This window comes from Crinia signifera, chromosome 2 (assembly GCF_055691185.1).
Source record: "Crinia signifera chromosome 2, ASM5569118v1, whole genome shotgun sequence".
Taxonomy (NCBI): Eukaryota; Metazoa; Chordata; class Amphibia; order Anura; family Myobatrachidae; genus Crinia; species Crinia signifera.
The window spans coordinates 300,206,135-300,226,961 of NC_139218.1; the positions used below are offsets into that span (position 1 = coordinate 300,206,135).

The 20,827-nt window shown below is 38.0% G+C and overlaps 1 protein-coding gene across 4 annotated transcripts in view; it reads left to right on the plus strand.

Moving 5' to 3' along the window:
• The window catches only part of PCDH9 (protocadherin 9), a 1,856,774-nt gene that overhangs the window by 1,247,734 nt on the left and 588,213 nt on the right, over positions 1–20,827 (plus strand). The window lies entirely within an intron of this gene.

Genomic DNA, 20,827 nt, shown 5'->3' on the forward strand with positions numbered 1-20,827 from the left:
AATTTTTTTATATATAATATATGAGGTTCTTGGCATAATATTGGCCAATAGTATGAGTCTGCCCACCACTCGTCAAGGTGACCTCCTTGGACAGGTCCGTAACATTATAGGGGTTTACCCCCAAGGTTCAGGGCACCCCCAAACCAACCCATCCAGACCACCCCAGGGCACCACGCAAATAAGAAGAAAAAGTGGATTATCAGAGTGTACGCTGCTTGGTTTTAATTGTTAGAAGTGAAAAGATTGGTGTGTGAAAATTTTGTAGCTAGGGTGTGCAAACCAGGTCACCTCCCCAACTTAAATGAAAAGCCTCCAGGCATTTGATGACACAATGCAGAAATATAGTATTTTTCTTAATTCACCATCGCAGTGAAAACAATATTTTTGTATCTCACTCAGAGGCATGCACTGTGTCCCTGAAAAATAAGGGACCCACTGCTGCCCCTTTCATCCTCTTCTTGTACCCACTGTTTTCCCTGTCACACTCTGCCTCCCGATGCCTCTCCCTGTCACCAAGTTAGTAAAAGATTGTGTGGATCTAATGGTGCCTCATCTTTTACTTATTGTCTTATACCCCGAATGGTAACGGAATAACCCTTGTGTGGAGACAAGTGGCAGCCACCAAGGGTGTGGGTTTGAGGGAATATACAAACTTTCTTGCTCTCCCTGTCACACGCTGCCTCTCATTGTCACCCACTGCTGAGTTGCATATTGTGAACTTGTGTTGGGGTGAAGGAGGGGGCAAAACTATATTTTTGCACCTAGGCTCATCATCCAAAGTGCTGTTATGAGTGTGTTTTGCACGAACACACGGTCTCATACAAATACCTCAGACCCATAGCCTCTACAAGACTGTGACAAAGGACAAATTGTCAACTAAAAGACTCACATGAGCAGCACTAAATCAAGTGTAGTCAGAGCCAACAAAAAAAGGTGGGATTAATATATCATTACACCTTGGTGGAAACCATTGGTTTCAATGTGCTTGGCAGTCTGGTAAACCCCAGACTGTTAAGCTGCTAAAACAAACTACAGTACACACCGCCACATTTAAAAAAATGCCTCACTCCCCCACTGAGACTGAACACAGACCCCAAAACCATCATCATGCAGACAAACATCTAATTAATATAATTCCCCTTGAATATCACAACTTTCCCCACTCCTCCCCTAGTGGAGCCCAGAAACACACCAGATTGCATCCATTCCTGACCCTTTAGCATATGTAACAATGGATATAGATGGGCACCCACCAGACGAGTATTTATTTGCAACATCCTGTACTCTGCTCTGTGAACTGGCAAATGTTATGTATATGGGAAACAGGAGGGGGACAGGGACACTACTCTGGGCAGGGACAGGTCATAAAAATATGTGACTGTGGCTAATAAGTGGCCTCATAGGTACGTCAGTTTACCAGGAATATTCCCTATAAGGTCTATGGCCACCATTACTCTCTACGACGTCTGACTTCATTAGGAGTAATCTGAAGAATTTTCTCAAACTGCAGCTCTAAGAGTGACTACCGGATACTATTACATTAATAAGTCCAATGCATCTGTCAAGTCATTTGTCCTACTGAAACTTTTTTGAATAAGTGGCAAGCTCTCCTTTTTTCTGCACAACCTACATTCAGGTTTAAGATCATTTGGGTACATGCAAATAGATGACCTTTAATCTGTAAGAGCATGCCAAAACACCAACAGCATTAAATCCTGATTTTAATGCAGTCCCTACCAATGCCAACCTATAATATGTAGAATAGGTTAAACACGCATCTTAAACAGTCTCTTAGACCACCAAAAGGTTTTTCCTTTTTTTAATGTTTTTTTCCAAAAGGAGAAGTCAATGGAGTTTTGCAAAGCTTATTGAGCAAGTGCAGGATTAAGCAATAAACCTGATCTTACAGTAAACATTTAATTCTGAAATATCGACCCTTAACATATATAGATTGCAAAAATGATGGTAAAATATATTGCTCAATCTGATCTCATATTGCAGTTGGGAAAATAACTAAAGTGGGCTTAATAGATCATGTCAGACATCTGTTCCACTGGCACGTAACCAATTATACAATCTCTGACATTGCCCAATGCAAGGTAAGGAAGCACTAATCTCCTAAGCAATGACATATCTCTAAAGGATAGAACAGTTATTATGCTGTACAGTTTTGATCAGCATAAATAATCAGTTGAGTTATTCTATGTACAGTGGCTAATTAATACCCAGGCTTGTGTGTACAATAGTTTATCTAATCAAATGACCTTAGATTGTTGAAAAGTGAGTATTACAAGGTGTGACCATGTAATACATTTTTGTTTAGTTTATCTGTGTCAATAAGAACTATCATTTATACTGTATGAGCATGGACAAAATAATTTGTACATCTTGTATATCATTTTCCCTGTGTAAAATACAAATACACCATTGTCCGACAGATGGTTTACTCAAAAGATAATGTTTAGAAAATGAAGTAATTAGCAACTTTTCATGATAGTTTTTTTCAGCAAGCTGCATTGTTCTTTGTGTCTTTGCATAATAATATACTGTTTTACCTCAACTCTAATTAAAGCTCATGAATAGGTTGGCTACTACCAGTGACTCTTCTAATTGCTTTCTGTCTGTATATATACAAATATACAGAAAATATACCATATAACATATTGTAAAAACTTTTAATAAACAATAACATTTTAAATGCCCATCAAAATGTAATAAAATAAACTTATACAAATAAAACAATGCATGTGAAAACTAAGGGGGTATATATCAGAGCTTGAAGAGAGATAATATTTTGAGAAATAAAGAACCAACCAATCAGCTCATGTCATTTTTCAAACACATTATCTCCCACAAAAGGGGCCATGGTTTTAGGGAAGAGGCATGACTTGTCAGCTGACATCTATTTATGTCACTCTGTGGGTCCCCCCATAGTGATGCCACTGGCTTAATCATGGCTTTTACGTGTATAATCTTTGCTGTAACACACACGCTGATCAGAACATGGCTGATGTTGGGCACGCTGCATTAATTAGGCTCTGCCCAAACCACAAAAAGAGCAAAGTACAGCAAAGTACTATGCTCTTTAGCAAAACCATGTTGCACTACAGTAGGGGTATGTTTAAAATGTTTAGAGAGATTTTAGATTTGTTAAAGTTGTCCAAACAGAAATCCAGATTGCAGGGCTCAAATAAAGCTGTGCAGCAGTTATGGTCTACATGCAAAAGCAGGGAGTATATACTTAATAATACAAGAACAAAAATCTATTTGTACCCCTTGTATTGTAACTTTTTTGCAGGTACAAAGTAGCTATTTTGCTTTAATCCCAAGTAAAGACCCATACACACTGGGTGACTTTGGGCTGAAAGCCTCTCAAAACAGCCTGTGTGTATGCCCCAGCGATGAGCGGTGAGCGCTGCTGTACGCTCCCGCATCATCGCCAGGAAAGCCACTCATCTGATGGTTATACCAGCAGATGAGCGGCATTGAGGACAGCTTTGCATAGCTCTGCGCTATGCAACGCCATCCTCCCTCCTCCGTCGGCGCCGGGCAGGGGGAAAGCCGCTCAGTGTGTATGCACTGAGCGGTTTTCCCCGCAGCGATGATTGGCATCATCGCTGTCCATACATGCTGGGAATAGTCGCCCAGTGTGTATGGACCTTAACACAGTCAGAATCCTGGACCATTTTCATGTTTTCTGACAGTAACTCGACAGTTGGAATTCAATTTTTCGACTGTCTAGTGTCAGAAAGTCTGTGGATCTGCGGAAACGACCGGGGTTTGTAGCAAAATGGGCCATGATCTGTCAATCCACAGCTGTTTCAAGCAAAACAGTTTTGACTTAAAACAAAGTCTGATCTGACAGCCTTTAATGGTGTCGTTAAAGACAGCATTGAATAGGTGAGTGCAGATCTTTACCCTGTCAGGAAATATCAGCACAGTTTCACTACCCCTAAGTATAAATCCTCCTTGTCTAAAAGTAACCAAATACTTATAACAATTTATGAATCATTTTTCAGTTGATCAAGAGTCAGAGTATTTGTTAAATCCTGGACTGGGCTTTTGACTAAAAAGTATTTAGAACAAACAAGCTAGAATACAATCCATAAATAAGGGTTTCCAAACTTTTTCATTTGCCACAGTACATATTGTATTGCTTTCCAATATCTTAATCTTTTATAGTGTATTCAGCAAATAAAAATAAATTGTTCATGCACTTGTGCAGCAGAAGCTCTTTTTTCAGTTAGTTATCTTCTGAGACTGTGCTAACATCTCTTCACTTGAAAATTCAAGTAATCATACAATTTGACCAATGGTACCCAAACATTTGCAAACAACTAGATTCAAGAGAAAATTACAGGCCCAGCTTTTATTAAGATCGAATGAACCATGTTTTTATCAAATTAAAACTCCTTTTAAATGTAAGGGAACAATTATTATTTCTTTAAATTACTATAGTTGATTTTAAAAACTGTTCTCTACATTGTTAAATGCAAAAAATAACTCTCATTTAACTGCAAATGACTGTTATTCAGTTAGAGTTTTCGTTTTTGTGTAACAACGAATGTGCTACATTTTATAAGCTTTGTCTACAACTTATGTTGATTTATCTAACATTTTAATAGTGTTGTTTATTGATTTAATTGCCTTTGTATTTTTCATTATTTTAATGAATAATAATTTTTAAATTAATTACTAATACTTTGCTGAACATAGTTTTGCTGTTTATTATTCTTTCATCTGCTAGTCTCTAATGATTATGTATACAATTATTACCTACACAAAAATTAACAGCAGATGTTTAATTAAATCTAGTGAAGCAAATAAAGCCTTCAGGAGTTTGCAATCCTGTTATATAAGAGTTATTGTTCAAAAAACCTTCAATGACTTTGTAATACAATAATGATCCAACTACTGTGGCCTTAGGTTACTTCAAAGAATAAAAACTTGGGATAATTTAAACCATGCCATAAGCTGGCTGCTTGTATGATTTGATACGGTAAGTAGAACTGTTTAATTCACAGTCACCATAGTTCTTTGAAAACACAGCACAACACTTTATTCTTGATTCCAGTCTATATTAAATACTGTTGGATGAAATATTTTCATTTAAATTGACAGTATTTCTCTACATATTTAGAATCCTTATATCATACAGAAATCTTCAGTGAATACACTTGTTCAAACAAAAACAAAGAAGTGTGGTCTTAGTAACTTTAACAGAAAAATAATTGAAGGGACCAGGCAGAGTGGTATAATTATCTTAAGCTGGGTACACACTTGGGCCCTTACTCTGGTTCACTCGCAAAGGCAAATTCCTTCTCAAATGGACAAAACCATGTGCATGTGGTCTTGTATGTGAAATTATAATGCCTGTGTTTTATAGGTTTGATTACTAGGTGACAGTTTGCAAAATCTGCTGCATCCTGACATGTCTAACCCCTGAATATTGGTAATGAAAGCATTTGACCTTTTAAATACCAGGCTTGCTTCTACAATGGCATGTTTGAGATACATTATTATAGATCACATATCCGCCCTATATGAGGAGAACATACAACACTCTATGAGCCAGTTGCACTAAGCTTCAAAAGTGATCAAATGGTGAGTGATAAACAGCCAGTCAATCAGCTCCTACCTGCAATGTCACAGACTGTGGGCCTTATTCTGGTTCACTCTTAGAGGCAAATGTCATCTCAAATGGACAGAACCATGTGCACTGCACTGCGGGGGGGGGGGGGGGCAGATGTAACAACATGTGCAGAGGTATGTGGCAGCTGTCTGTGAGGGAGAGTGCCTGCTATTCGCACAATATATATCTATCTATATATATATATATATATATATATATATATACACACTATATTTATACAATGTGTTATTCTATCTAGAGTAGTAGCCCAGTGTGTCTATAGTACTTTTTTGGTACTGAACACATAGAATTTGCTCAGCTCTAATAGTGTCTTAATAATCATTTATCTTTAAGCTCTCAAACTCGTGTACTTTTATTTGCCCTCCACATTTCTTTACTGCAGTGTCTACATCTCCTTAAAGTACATGACACAGCCTGAGGCCTTTCAATGTCACCAATCCCCATTATGATCTTTATTTGAGACGGATTCTGTTACTTCAACTTGACTACTTAGTGGTATATTTAGGTTTCTGCACTAGAAAGGCTGTTCCAGTTTTTAACTCAGTTTAAAAAGTTAACTCTTGAACTGCATTGCTGTACAGCGACTTGGAAGACAACTGTACTATAGCTGATTATTTGTACGTAAAATGTGGATGTATCTTTGCATTTGACTTATGTAAAAAAACTGGGTATATAACCATTTTCTAATAGTGGGCTTGTGTATTTGACATATTTTTAAAAAAAATAACTGGGTTTATAACTAATCTGTAATAGTGTGCTTGTTGTTTACAAGCTTGTGCTTGTAAACAATGATTTACAACTCTTGTAGTAATATTGCCATAAGTAGAATGGTAACAAAAAATATTATAAGTTGACCGATATACAATTTTGAGCAAAACAAAAATAATTAAAAAATTCATAGATCCCATCTGTCAAGCCACTTGTATGTAGTTTCACTGAGATTTCACTATATATATTTATCATTTTTTTTTTCTTGAAAATATAATATATTGTAAGTTCAAGTTGTAAAAATGTCTTTAGAACTACAGTAACTTTAAAGTGCATTATACCTTATTTACACTGTCTCAGTAATATACAGTTTTTTTTTGTGTCCACACTTCCTTTTATTTAGACTGTTCCTTTTCCGGTGTACCACGTCACATTAATATTCAGGCTTTCTAATATTAAAGAGTTAGTTATAAGTGATGTTTTCATATCATCAATGGATAACATTTTGGGTCTGATACAGATTTGTTAACAAAATGTTCACTTAGTTACAGATTATTTCCATCTATTTGCTGTGGTATTTTCATCTTTAGGGAAAGGCTTAAGCCTTGAGGAAGCCCCTCCTATAAGGCAGTAGATTCTGGCTTTGTGGCCCATGTACATGCATCTGGGAACATAGTGTCCACACTATGTTCCCGGAGGTTTATTTACTGAGCATGCGCAAATCTCAGGGAAAATGCCCACCAAAATATTTTCCATGTGACTTCTATCAGCATCTGGTACTCTGGAGAGGTGAGTCTAATTAAATTGTGGGAGGGAGTGTGGTGTGGGCCTCTCTATGTACAAGTATCAGGACTTAAAGTGGTCATGGAGAGGTGAAGGAACTCATTTCCCTTTGCCACCTAATTCCTGCCCTGCCCGTCCTCCCATTAGAGCCAGTGGTAGGGTTTTGGCACGCCATGCAAATTACAGTGTAATGCTTTTCTGTTAGAATTATTGTGCATGACCATGGTTGAGGTTGAACTAATTCCAACTCACCACTAGAGGTTCCACCATTGATCTGCACCAACTGATGTGATATGTGAGCAGGGTTATGTCTATTTGCACCACAATGCTGGATAGGAAACCAAGGAGGTTTGTCAGGTCCTGGACTCTGGAGCCATTGCTACTGCTTCAGTTTACATTGATAGTGAAAAATAGTGCCATAGATTCCAAAATACTTACTTTTCCTGAAACATATAAATAATTAAAGCACACGTTTAGTATAGTTAGTGAATGCAAGTTTCTAAAGAGAATAAAAACAGCTGAAGCTGCTCTGCAATATGATGCAGTGCCAGACTTATCAAGCTGACACTGGATCTATGTAAGGGAAACGTATAGGTGAGTTGGCTACTCTACTGTGGCAATCTAATGAGTTTTTGTTTAGCAGGAAGATTCAACAGATGCAGTTAAGGGACTTTTATTTTATTTTTCAAATAGATGGCATTCACTGATTGCCACAGGACAATTGCGCTGTCTACCTCATGCTTCTGCATTCACCTGTATTTGCATTTCAGGTGCTGAAGTTAATGTAGTTCAATCCCACACATTACCTTCACAATGGTGAGTGCCAGATGGTTCTGAATTACTAAAAACATGTTCTGCATCTGCAACAAACACAAGTTTAATAAAACTGTCTTAATTCAATGGAAAACACAAAGGATTAATGACAGAAAGGTTACTTCAAAGTAGAACAGAAGTTATCTGTATTAAAGCAAATGTTAGAATATATTTGAAAGTGCTCATGCCTGCACAAAAAAAGAAGTGCTTCAGTCCACCTTTGCCCCACCGCAAAACTCCTGGCATATTATCCTGCTGATATTTAAATGTCCCAACGCAGACAGGTACTTTTGCAGAGTTAAGATGGGTAAACACTAAATGGTGGTGTGTGTCCTAGTGATGGCCAGATGTGATGTACCAATATATCATGCCTATGTATACACTGCATAATATGTCATAAATTTGTGCATTTTGTTCAATCCTGCTTTTAACTGCATGCCAACATCTGCGAGACTGGACCATCAGACATGCAGAACATCAGATGGTTCCGTGAATGACAGCTGTGGGTGCACGGTATGCAAGGCCATTTATTCTTCCAATCCACATCAAACAGATATATTCGGGGTGATTCAGTTTGTTTTGCAAAAGAAAACTCCTTTTTACCCCTTGAGTGGTGGGTTATCCTGGGGTAGGACAAACCTATCAGGGAAGGTTTGTCCTGTCCCTAGGAAAACCCACCACTCAAGCTGTAGCCACTACCACCTGCAGGTAGTGCTGGAGCCAGAAGAAGCAGTAACAGCGGTTTGACATTGACGTTTGACGATTGACGTTGCCAGTGGTGAAGAGTGATGATTGGCGGCAGAGGTAGCTGGGAGTGCAGGGACGATATAGGGGTGATGTGAACAGTATGTAGGTATGTAGGTGCAACCCAGTGCTGGAGGCACCACTGGTGCTCACCTACATACTGACATTTTCCAGGACAGCCCGCTGCGGCAGTGCAGCTGAGTCCAGAAGATTTTCAGGCATACCACTGAAGTGGTTAATGGACAAAACCATGTGAACTGCAAGTGGGGCACATGTAACATTTGCAGAGAGTGTTAGATTTTGGTGCGGTATGTTCAAACTGATATCTAAATTTCAGTATAAAAAAGCAGCTGGTATTTACCCTGCACATAAACAAAATAAATTACCCTAATGTAACTTTCTCTGCTCATCTGCCCCACCAAAGAGCACAGGGTTTTGCCCATTAAGAAGGAGTTTTATTTTGCAAACAAACCTGAGTTACCCCCATTGTCCAGTAAATTGCTTAGCATGTAGCCAGCTTAAGAAGCCAATCTAGATCAGAAATCAGTTGAACATGTTGAAAGTCAATGTGGGCTAGGTTATTCTCAAATCCTCCAGCCTGCGGTTATAGATCTATATAGTTTCTCTACAGATAGAACTAATAATAAGAAAATATCAATAGATATCAATGAAAATTGTATAATTATATAAATCTATAATTTTATAAATCAGTACTCCTAAGGTATCATGTTCAAAAATCTTTCCAGACAGAATGACCTTCATAAGTAACGCAAAAACTTGTTTTCATTCAGTCATTGCATGCAAATCCCCTTGTTAATATTCTCTAGAGTTCTATTGCTATCATTTCTCTTTATCTCTTTTTTTTCTCATTATCTCCAGCACTTTGTCCTATAGTAAGAAGAAATTAGCTTCTAATGAGTTTTGTCCTAGTTTTGTGTTACTTGTTGTTTGAGCAATCCTCATTCTGTGTAGGTGAAACCTCATGACAAACTGGATTTGTTACAAAGAAAAAGTACAGATACTTTTCCCATTACACTAAATAAAATCAACTTTTGAATTGAACCTACAATTACGGCACAGAAAATGAAATACAGCAAGTAAAGCCACTGTTTTACTAATAAACTTAGCTGTTTAATTAAAAAATATTATGTATATTATGTATTTATTTATTATTATTTATTTATATAGCGCATAAATATTTCATAGCACTTTACAGAGAATATTTGAACATTTATATCAGTCCCTGCCCAGTGGAGTTTACAGTCACTACCACATGTACACATGCAAAGACATTCTAGGGTTATTTTTTATTTTTCTGTGGGACCCAATTAACCTACCAGTACATTTTTGGATTGTGGGAGGAAACCGGAGTTCCCGGAGGAAACCAACGCAAGCACAGAGCGAATATACCCATGACCTCAGTGCTGTGAGGCAGTAATGCTAACCATTACACCAGCAATGCTCTACAAATAAATATACTTAATACATGGATTTGTATTGTTTATAACGTAAAGTTCCAGAATACAATTACCAGTCTACAGGGCATTTGCTTTTAGGTTGGGTGCATTCAATGATGTACATTTTATTTATAATCACATGGATTTTGTAATATACAGTACGCTGGTACAGAGAACTAGGGCTCCTGAATGCCTCATCCCAATGGGGAGGGGGGGGGGGGGCTTTTGAGGTCACTATGGGGGACTTCTCACTCTACAGGACTTAGGTATGTTCGATCAGACTGCAGTTTCACACCCAATTTGGTGTTTCCGCCATTCTGAACAGAGGTGATACCAGATTTGGAATACATGCTTTAAATCTGGAGATTGAATGAATACCATTTTGTAGAGCCATGGCAGTATCTGTATTTGCCACTAAGCAAATCAAAGAAAATAGGGACTAAGGTGGAGGGAAATCTCTTGAGGGATTGCAATTAGACATAAAGGACATACATAATATATGCAAGGATATACTGTATAAGTTTTAATATACCAATAAAATTATATTTTATCAAACTGCATTTTGAATATATGTCTCTGAGAAAGAGAGTGCCTCCACCCGAGTCTCTTTTTTAATTGTTTTGCTTAGTGCTACTTACTGTATACATGATTTGGGGTTGCACCACTCACTGAAAGTGTAAATCTTGGTACTATAAGCAGATAGCAAGTACAGTATGTGGCATAGTTCACATTGGCTCAATCTGTTTTTTTTACCTGTTATGTCCTTCCTGGACAGAAATTTTACTGTCTTTGACCCTGGTTCTGCTTAATCAGTGGTTCACTTTGGCAAGTCAATTCATAATGCATCTGGAGTTAGATCTTTAACATCTGCTTTTCCAGCTCCTCCTAATATGAATGGAATTTTGCACCTACAGTATAGAAGTGTCTGCTGTATGTCTATGTTTTCATTAACTCCCAAGTTGGCTCGCCAGTCATTTTAGTCTGAGGATTGGACATGGTCAACCAATTTTGTGGAGCCTGTAGATGGAGTGTTATCTAGAATATCAGTGTTGGGTTAGCCTAGTTATTCAGGTGGATACCTATTTGATTATGAATTGTGATATTCTCCTGTGAACATCTGCTTCAGATATTTCTCAAAGATCCTGTAAAATGTGTCAAGCTATCTTATGGAAATACTTTTCTACATGCAAACTTTGGATGCTGCAGGAAGGAGAAGGAAGACTCTCTTTTTCTTGGGGCATTCTTTTACAGAGATTACATATAGTAATCAATTATTCATGATATAATAAAGTTTGGGTGTGGTAAGGGTCTGAGGTGGAGTATTATAAAGTTCTTGTGTAGTAAGGGTCTGAGGTGGAGTATCTTGGGACAAACTTGGTTAGAGCCTCTCCGTTAACGTTAATCTTGTATCCATGATCAAATTGTTTGGACGGTATAGAAATAGTCACCAAACTTTTAATTGATACTTTTCAATTCACATTTAAAATATCAGTTCTCAGATCAGTTACAGAAAGTCTTACAAAGCAACTGAAGTTGGCATGCTTGTTGGCATGAGTTGCTAAAAAAAAGTTGAAAGTACTGTAGGTTAGGCTTGGTCATATACCTGGGCCTTTGCCAAGCAACTATTAGCAGAATTAGTGCTTAGCGTCATCTCTAAGAAGATCCTAGGAAATTCAGGTTGATTTGGAATCTTTTGCATCTTTAACACTGCAATGTTGTTGATGAATTAAAGCATTAAAGCGCAACAAAATCTGCTGTGCTATATAAGTAACTGTAAATAAATACATAAATACATAATTAAATGATGATATGAATAAGGATAGTATATCAGTCATTGGATAATGTTTTTTAGATGAAGAAATGTCATGCATACAGTACTTGGGTTGGTTGATGTAGAATTGCTTTTTGTTTACTTCACTTGCATCCTGATTTTTTCAGGCAGAACAGATTTTACTTGGATGATGCCTAATACCGTATCAGTAGCAAACACAACATTACAAAAGTAAGGGTTTTCAAATGTAATTCAGAATCTCCCATTCTGCGAAACACTGGGCAGGTATGGGAGTCTGGGAGAGTGGTTAAAGAACCTAGTAATGGCCCTGAACAATTTTTGTTTCCATATAAACTGGATACTGTATGGAATCACTGTAGAATCAAAAATATGGTAATGTGGGGTCCCAGATTCAACTGCTCACAAAGGTGGGACCCTTGCACGGTGAAAAGGGGGCATGACCTCATGGTAAGGAGGTGTGGCATCACAAAAGGGGGAGCGGTATTACACATTATACCACACTGTAATGCCATAATGCCATAATGCCCATTACACATTTTAGCAAACTCCGTAATACCAATTACACAAAAAGCCACATGCCTTAAAGCCAATTATACATAAGGCCACACACACACCATGATGGCCATTACATACTATCTAATAAACCATAATGCCCATTACATATTTGACACATAATTGCCACTTACCTACATGCTTATTGCTGGGGGTTTCGTGCTCGATGCCAGGGGCTTCATGCACAATGCCAAGGGGGCTTAATGCATGTTGCCAAGGGGAATACATGCTTGTTGCTAAGAGGGAGAGAATTGCTCATTGCCAAGTGGGAGTGAATTGCTCATTGCAAGGGTGAGTAAATTGCTCATTGGAGGAGTTAAATGCTGCAGTTACAGTAAGACAGCTGCCAGCCTGAGCCGCATACAATGACAAAGCCATAACAGCTGGGCTCAGGGCCGACCCAAGCCTAATTTTTTGGTAACCAAACATAGTTTTTAGTGCCCCTCACTGTGGGTGGACCTACAATGTCGGTGGAGTATCAACTGATATGCAATAATAAAGACAGTGTGTGCTGGAGGTGCGCATCCCAAATTTAGGGCATGACCACATAATAGAACCAATTCACATTACACCACACAGCGGTGCCCCTTAGACACACTGTGCCAGGTAGAGCCCATTAGACAACCTGCACATTAAACATTGTGCCACACACCATAATGCCAATTACACATTGTGCTACACGCCACAATGCATGTCACACATTATGCTACACACTGTGATGCCCAACACACATTATAACACACACCCTGATGCCCATTACATATTTGATACATAAGTGCCGCTTACCTACATGCTCATTGCTAGGGGATTCTTGCTTGATGACAGGGGCTTCATGCTCCTTGCCAATGGGGCGGGAATTGCTCATTTCCAAGAGGGAATGAGACCAACAGCCACCGGCTGCACACAATTTAATGCAATGACAGTCAGGCAGAGAGAGCTGTGTGCTTCCCGGCTGTATAGTCAAAGCAGGTCCACCACAATTTTTTCAAGGTTTGGCAGCCAATCACAAGCACCAGTGCCACTCCTGATTGGTTTCTGGACCACAAGCTCCTATTGGCTCACGGTACAGTGGGAGAGTTGAAAACAGCGGCGGACCCTTTGAGTATACATACAGGCATTGCACAGCTCTCTCTGCCCTGCTGTCATTGCTTTATATTGTTTAGTGGTTAGAATGGCCAGTGGTCTAATGTGTGGTCCGGTGCACCCCATGACCACCCCGTAGATTTGGCTATGTATGGAATTCATTATTAAAATATAACACTACAGATGTTCTATAATATAGGCCATATCAAACATATTTAAGTAATATACAAAAGATAAGTGGTTATAAAAAAGGTTAAACATACCATAATAAATAAATTAACAAACATAATAGAATCAGTACAACACTCTCTAAGCACACATTCTTCCACAAGGTTCCTGTCTCTTCCTTCAGGTGGCTCAATTGGTGGCAACTCCAGATGTAGGGTTGGAGCACAGTCCAAAATTTAGAAAGGAGAGCCACATCAACTGCCCTCTCAAACACTGTATAAAAATGGTAGTTATGAACTAATTGGCTGGACATTTATCACTCTTTATCACCCTCACGTTTATCTCTTTTTAAGGTTTACTACATCTGCCCCTTTGTGAGGTATACAGCTGTGCTCCAATTCAATGCAGCCTGGGGTATGTGAGCTGGGGTGTTCCCTACACCCATTAAATAGGTAGACACATAAGTGTTTTGCAAGCAAGACCCTTGTGCAGCGTTTTTCTTTAAAAATTACACTTTTATTTGATATAATATAAAAACAAAATTAGGTAATAAACAAAGGATGCTGCATGGTATATGTTGTACCCCCAAATGGTGGTGAGTGTCAAGAGTGATGGAAAGAAAAAACTGGGAGTTACAAAATACTCAATATTTCTGACACTCACAGGCTTGGTAGTTTGATATGTTCATGGTTAGGATAAGTTTTCAAGTCCACAACATGCTAGAGCAGTGGAACAACGCATTTAAAGCTCTGTGGCCCTTTTTCAAGTACCCTTGAAAAAGGGCCACGGGGCAAGAAAGTCACTCTTTTTTTCTTTCCGGGAATTTTGACACTCACTACCGTTTGAGGGTACAATATGCCACATAGCATCATTTATTGATTACATAATTCTGTTGTTATGTTATATTGAATAAATGTGTTATGTTTGAAGAAACACACAATCAGCAATTATTTCATATTCTAAACTCACCTCTTCAGGCAAGCCTAATATACTTAAGTCCCATACACATAACCCTCTGAGGCATAATACATAATATGTATTATATAGCTTCCCTTCTGGACCTGCAACTTGGTGGGACTGCTATGCTATTACTGGTGCCTGTCCTTGTGTTTCCCTCCTATATCCCTATAGTTTGTAAGCTTGCAGCAGGGCCCTCTTACCTCCAAGTCTGTCTGTTGTTACCCAGTTTGTTTTATCACTGTCTACAATTATAAAGACCAACGGAATCTGCTGCACTCTATAAGAAACTGTAAATAAATTAATTAATAAATAATGCAGAAGGAGGCATCTTGTGTGAATAGATGTCTCCTAGCTGCCTCTGTGACCTGCTGCTGTAGCCAAGGATGCAGCTAAGGATCACTATGCAGGCCCATCAGTTATTAGAGTTAGTTCACCCATTATGACTGTCAAAGTGCCATAGTCATGGCCAGGAAATATGAGTTGGAAGATACAGACCCTGGTACCTGCACTCCAAAATTAAGGTGATGTGACCCTGTTTTGTGAAATCACTGCCCCCTCCCTGCTCCCAAATTGCTGCAGTCTGTCAACCTTATGTCTGCAAACGCCCTGCATACTAGGTTGCAGGACCTAAACTGCATGTCTGAGCAGTCACAGTTTTACCCTATTCAGATAGTTGCAAATAATAAAAAATACAAACTATGTCCTGCCATGATCCAGCCCAGGGTGCCCTAGTATTGGACGTGAGCCAATAATGCCCTGCTGCTGAATTATTCACCAGCCAAATTACAAAATACTGTACATTATCTGGAAGACAAGGCTTTCTAGCGCCTTTTAATGAAAATAGTACCAATAATACAGTATGGTACTTCCAGGTGCTTAATAGTTAATATGTGCTAACTTGGCATGGTTAGGTGAATTATAAGCTAGAAATAAAATGCATTGTATACTTATAAATGTCACCGGTCAATTCAAGCTTATGCTTAATGTTCAGTGGGGCAGACATTCCCTAAGGAGATTCATAAATAATGGTGAGAAAGTTCAATGCATCGTAAGGAGAAAATATATTGTATCTTATATATCAGCATTTTTTTTTATTATTCTCTATAAATTTTCAAAAAATGCCCTGTTAAAAAATATAAATAAAACTATGTATTTATTACAGACATGATTAAAAGCTGCATTGGTAAAACCCAACAATTTGAGAGTATCTTGAAAATAATGTTCTATACTATAGCAAGTGCTCAATTAAATGAACAGGATAAACTGGGTCATATACAGTAGGCATCTCAATTTTTTATTATTGACAAAACAGCCAGGGTAGAGCCCAGTGACTTTATCTATATAAATATATTTTTCTATGATAACTACAGTTAAAGTATTTAACTCTACAAGTAATTGGACACAAATAACCCCAACTTTCATCAAAAGCTCCAGGTGTTGTATTGTAAAACATAATTACCTATTCTTTCCGAATGGTCGGGAGGCTCCCATAACTCAGGTGGCATTTTCAGCCTCCAAAAAAGAGGGCAAGTCTCCCAGACATGGCATCCACCAGAATGGTGTCATGCCGGTGATCTGGGCAGTGTATATTGGGGACAAGGCCATGATAATGGGATCGAATAACTCATCTATGCTGATGACACCCCCATTTTTACCAAATGTACTGCCCCCTCCTGCATCCAGAATGTCGGCAAGTATAATGTAAAAAGACTACCACTTTTCTGGCTGCAGAAGACAAGACACCTGATAAACCACTATCATTCACAGCATCAGATATATGAGTATCCTAAACTGCTGGTGGGACTAAAACTGCTTCTGAGGATGGCGCCACTGGTTTTGGCATGCCCCTAAAAAGTAGGCAACATATTCATGTGTTGGAAACACTTACTGTCTCCATCATACCTGCAGCATGTCAGCTGCTACACCTACACACGCACCACACCTACATTGCGACCAGAATTGCAGCACATGCACACTACAGCATAGAACATGCACAGTCCCAAAATCAATGGTAATTTGCTATCATAATTGGGCCATCATGGCCCACTGTTTAGCATTTTTGCATCTCCATCAAATAAATATTTGACTACTGGCATATATATATATATATATAATGGGTGCAGTGTTTGTAATACATACAATCCCCTGGGGGGAGGGAGGCAGACAGACAAATCACACAGGCCCCATCCTCTCTTAATACGCCCCTATGCATTCTTTCCTGCAGTTTTTTCAGTCTGTAAATGATCCTTTCTAGCTTGTGATTAATTGTGTTATAATGTCGTACCTTTCTTTTTAACATATTCTTCTTTGTATTTATGCATATAGTATTAAACATGTTTATTATTGTTTTTCACACTAACACACTAAAACCAGATACTATACATTTCTAAAAAAAAAAAGTGAGTAAAAAGCAAAACATATAGGAAGGTTTGCTTCATTTCTTCAAGCCATACAGAATACATTTTCTGGATGAAAAAATGTATATTACACTGCACCTACAATCACATCAGCAGCAAAGCATTAAACATGTCAGGTGTAAAAATACATTCGTTCCTGACAGTGCTGATGATGGGTGACTTGATTTTTCTCTTTGCTGCTTCATATTAAATGGTCAAAATTAGATTGAAAATGATTACAAGCATTCTGTAATGGATTAAAATGTGATGAAAAGTCTACAACGTTTTATTTCAGATCAAAATGAGAAACTATTCAATATGTTGAAAATTTAAAATTGGAAAATTTTGTAAATTGCACAATTTCCAAACATTAAAAGGCCAAATTCAATAATGTATGCAAACCCAATATTTTGCATACATCTGTGATATTATAAGATCTGTGTATGAGCAGGATCTGCACTGAATCCCAGAAGAATTATTCTGGAATCCTGACACTGATGGAGTTACCAATGCTGGAATCCTCCAGATCAAAAGTATGCAGGCCGGGTTAGGGTTAGACTGCATGTGGGGTGCTAAAGATTTTGGCACTAGAATGGGGATTTAGAGTAAATCTGCAGGGTTATGGGGTGGTTAGGAAAGTAAGGGTTAATCTCTTAGAAAGGTGTTAGGGTTAGGCAACTGGGTGGAAGAGTTAGGGTGTAGGGTAGAAAAGTTAGGGTTAGGCATACATGTGGGTGTTATGCTGCGAAGGTGGGCAGTTAGATTAGATTTCAGGAAGGGAAGGTTAGGAGGGCAGGAAGAAGGAAAGCAAATTTACCAGACCCCTGTTGGGTTTCCCTCCATTGGGATAACAGTGTCAATCTTCTGACCGCCGGCTTCCAGTCCGTTGGTCATCCACATGTATTCCCTGAATATACCGGCAATCCTGAGTTACTTTGGATGCAATAATGGATCCACATGCTTCCTAAATCATTAGCATATTTCAGTGGAGCTACTGCTTGCAAAGAAGCAGCAGCTGTGCCAATGTGACATCATTGAATTAGCGTCAATGCTATATAAGTAATTAGGTACTTCTGTAGTTTCACGGCGACAGCATGGCGCCGTGCTACTTCCGGGTTCTACGCTCAGCACGAAATATGTAAAAAAAAGTAACTTAACTCCATGCCAACATGGATAGTTCATACCCCCACTATCCATGTTGGCATGGAGTTGATTCTTAATAGCGTGGCGAGCGTAGCGAGCCACCGAGCCCGCAGCGTGGGCGAGCGAAGCGAGCCCCGCAAGGGGACTCAGACGCACGGCGCCATACTGGCGCCGTGAAACTACAGAAGTACCAGTAATTAAGATGTCTTTTTAGATTGTTCTTTCCTAGTGACCACATATGGTATTGCTTTCAGTTTTTCAGTACTTTACACTTCCTCCACACATGGCTGGTGTAAGGCTTCTCTGCACCCTTTTCAAAACTTTAACCTACTGACACCTCCACCCGATACTAAAAGCAAAACCCACTTTCTAGCCATTCAAGTGAAAGTGTGAAGGTGGCATCTTAGAAGTTCCACAACAGCTACCTACATTAAGTACAACAAAAATGACTTCCTCATAGGCATAATTAATTTTGTGATAGGCAGAATCAGTGATGCCCACTCCAGATCCCGGCAACTTAGGCAGCTACTTGATGGTAGAGCCGGTCCTGCTTCTACACGATATACATCACTAAATTGGCAACAAGACACACATACATATGAGGATCATTTCTTTTTAGCAGTTTAGTAATTCACAAAGTTTATTGTCTTAATACTTACTAACTAGCGAATTGTAATTAATCTTTTGTAATACTTGTTTGTTTTGAACTTCCTGTATGACAATTATTAGAAAACTATGAACATTTTTTTTTCACTTGTCATTTTGGTTTTGGAATCAGAATGATGAGTGAAAGATTCTGTATAAAAGTAATTTCACCAAAAATCGATTAACCAATCCTTTTACTTTAGTAAATGTAATATTCAGGCAAGAAGAGGCAGTTGTATTGCTACAATACAATACATTTTAAGTGAGTGAAAGAGGAATAAAACTATTAATTTACTTGGATGTTAATTTGACAAATGTTTGAATGTACACGTTAGTTAAAATAATTGTTTTTCCAAAATGAGAGATACATTTTATTGTCTTAAAATTGTTGTCAAATTTCACTACTTTGAATAGTCCATTGTAATATTATTAATAATGAGTATGGAATACTGTATTAAACCACAAACTCAAAGTGATTTTAGTAATGATTTTGTTTTTATGTGACAAACCATTGCATTTTGTGATTTTATGTGACAAACAAAATGTGCTTTCCCTCTGTATGTCAATATAATGACAAACTGTCAGTTATAGACATATGTAAAATGTTCAAATATTGACAAAGTGATTTTAAGCAGCCCATTTTCAAAGCTTGTGTGAAATGGACAAGTAATTGCGATTTGCTAAATTTTATTTTATAGTGTCTTTCAAATTTATTTCTAGTTTTCTTTTCTTAGTGTTGAGGAGTATGGTTTATTTTATGAAACAGATGGAGCAGACTTTATTATCGATGCCATCTGCATTTTTGTGACTATCCAGTAACAATCATATAAAATTGCAATTACATTTTATATGGGAATATTGTAATGAAAATATGATTTTGTACATAGTCAGTTTACTGTATGAAGACAGTGCCACATGTTCGTCAATGTATGTGTTGCTAAAGAAAATATGTTTATAATTGAAAAAGAACAATCTGTGTAGCGTTAATAGGGGAAGTTGTACTGTTTGACAGACAACGTGGACAAGTTGACCATAGCCAGCCATCACCTTCTAGCTGTCATTTATCACATACTGTATGATCTATAAAATTATTGTTGAAGCTGATTAGTTGCCATAGGCAACATCTCCACTTTAGCTCATTTGAAAGTTTAATATTATTCCCTTATAAAATCATTACATATCAATGAACACAGACATTTACTTCTCAGATGGTAGTTAAGGATTACACAATCATCCTATCAGGGAGTCAAGTTGAAAGTAATAGGTTAGCCAAGTAATTCTCCAGATTAAAATCAAGACAGTATTATTATTATTATTATTATTATTATTATTATTATTATTATTGTTATTATTATTATTATTCACATCCGTCCCTGCCCCAGTGGAGCTTACAATCTATATTCCCTAACACATATACATGCACACACATTACTTCTAGGTTACATTTTTTTGGGAGCCAATTGACCAACCAGTATACTGTATTTATGGATTGTGGGAGGAAACCGGAGTACCCGGAGGAAACCCATCCAAGTACGGGAGAATATACAAACTCCACACAGATAGAGCCATGGTGGGGATCTGGGAATTAAACCCATGACCTCAGTGTTGTAAAGCAGTAATGATAACCATTACACTGTCCATGCTGCTGGTACATCCCGCTATATATATATATATATATATATATATATATATATATATATATATATATATATATATATGTGCCTAGTATCTGTTTGTCTCCGAAATGATGGCATCTGTTGGCAGCGAGTGAAATCTCTTTCTCTCTCACACATGCAAAAACACAGAAACAATCACAAGGTAGCAGACAAGCTTTCAAAACATTTGCCTCAAGCAGGCTTACATATATATATATATATATATATATATATATATATATATATATATAAAAAAATAGCAGAGGCACTCACGG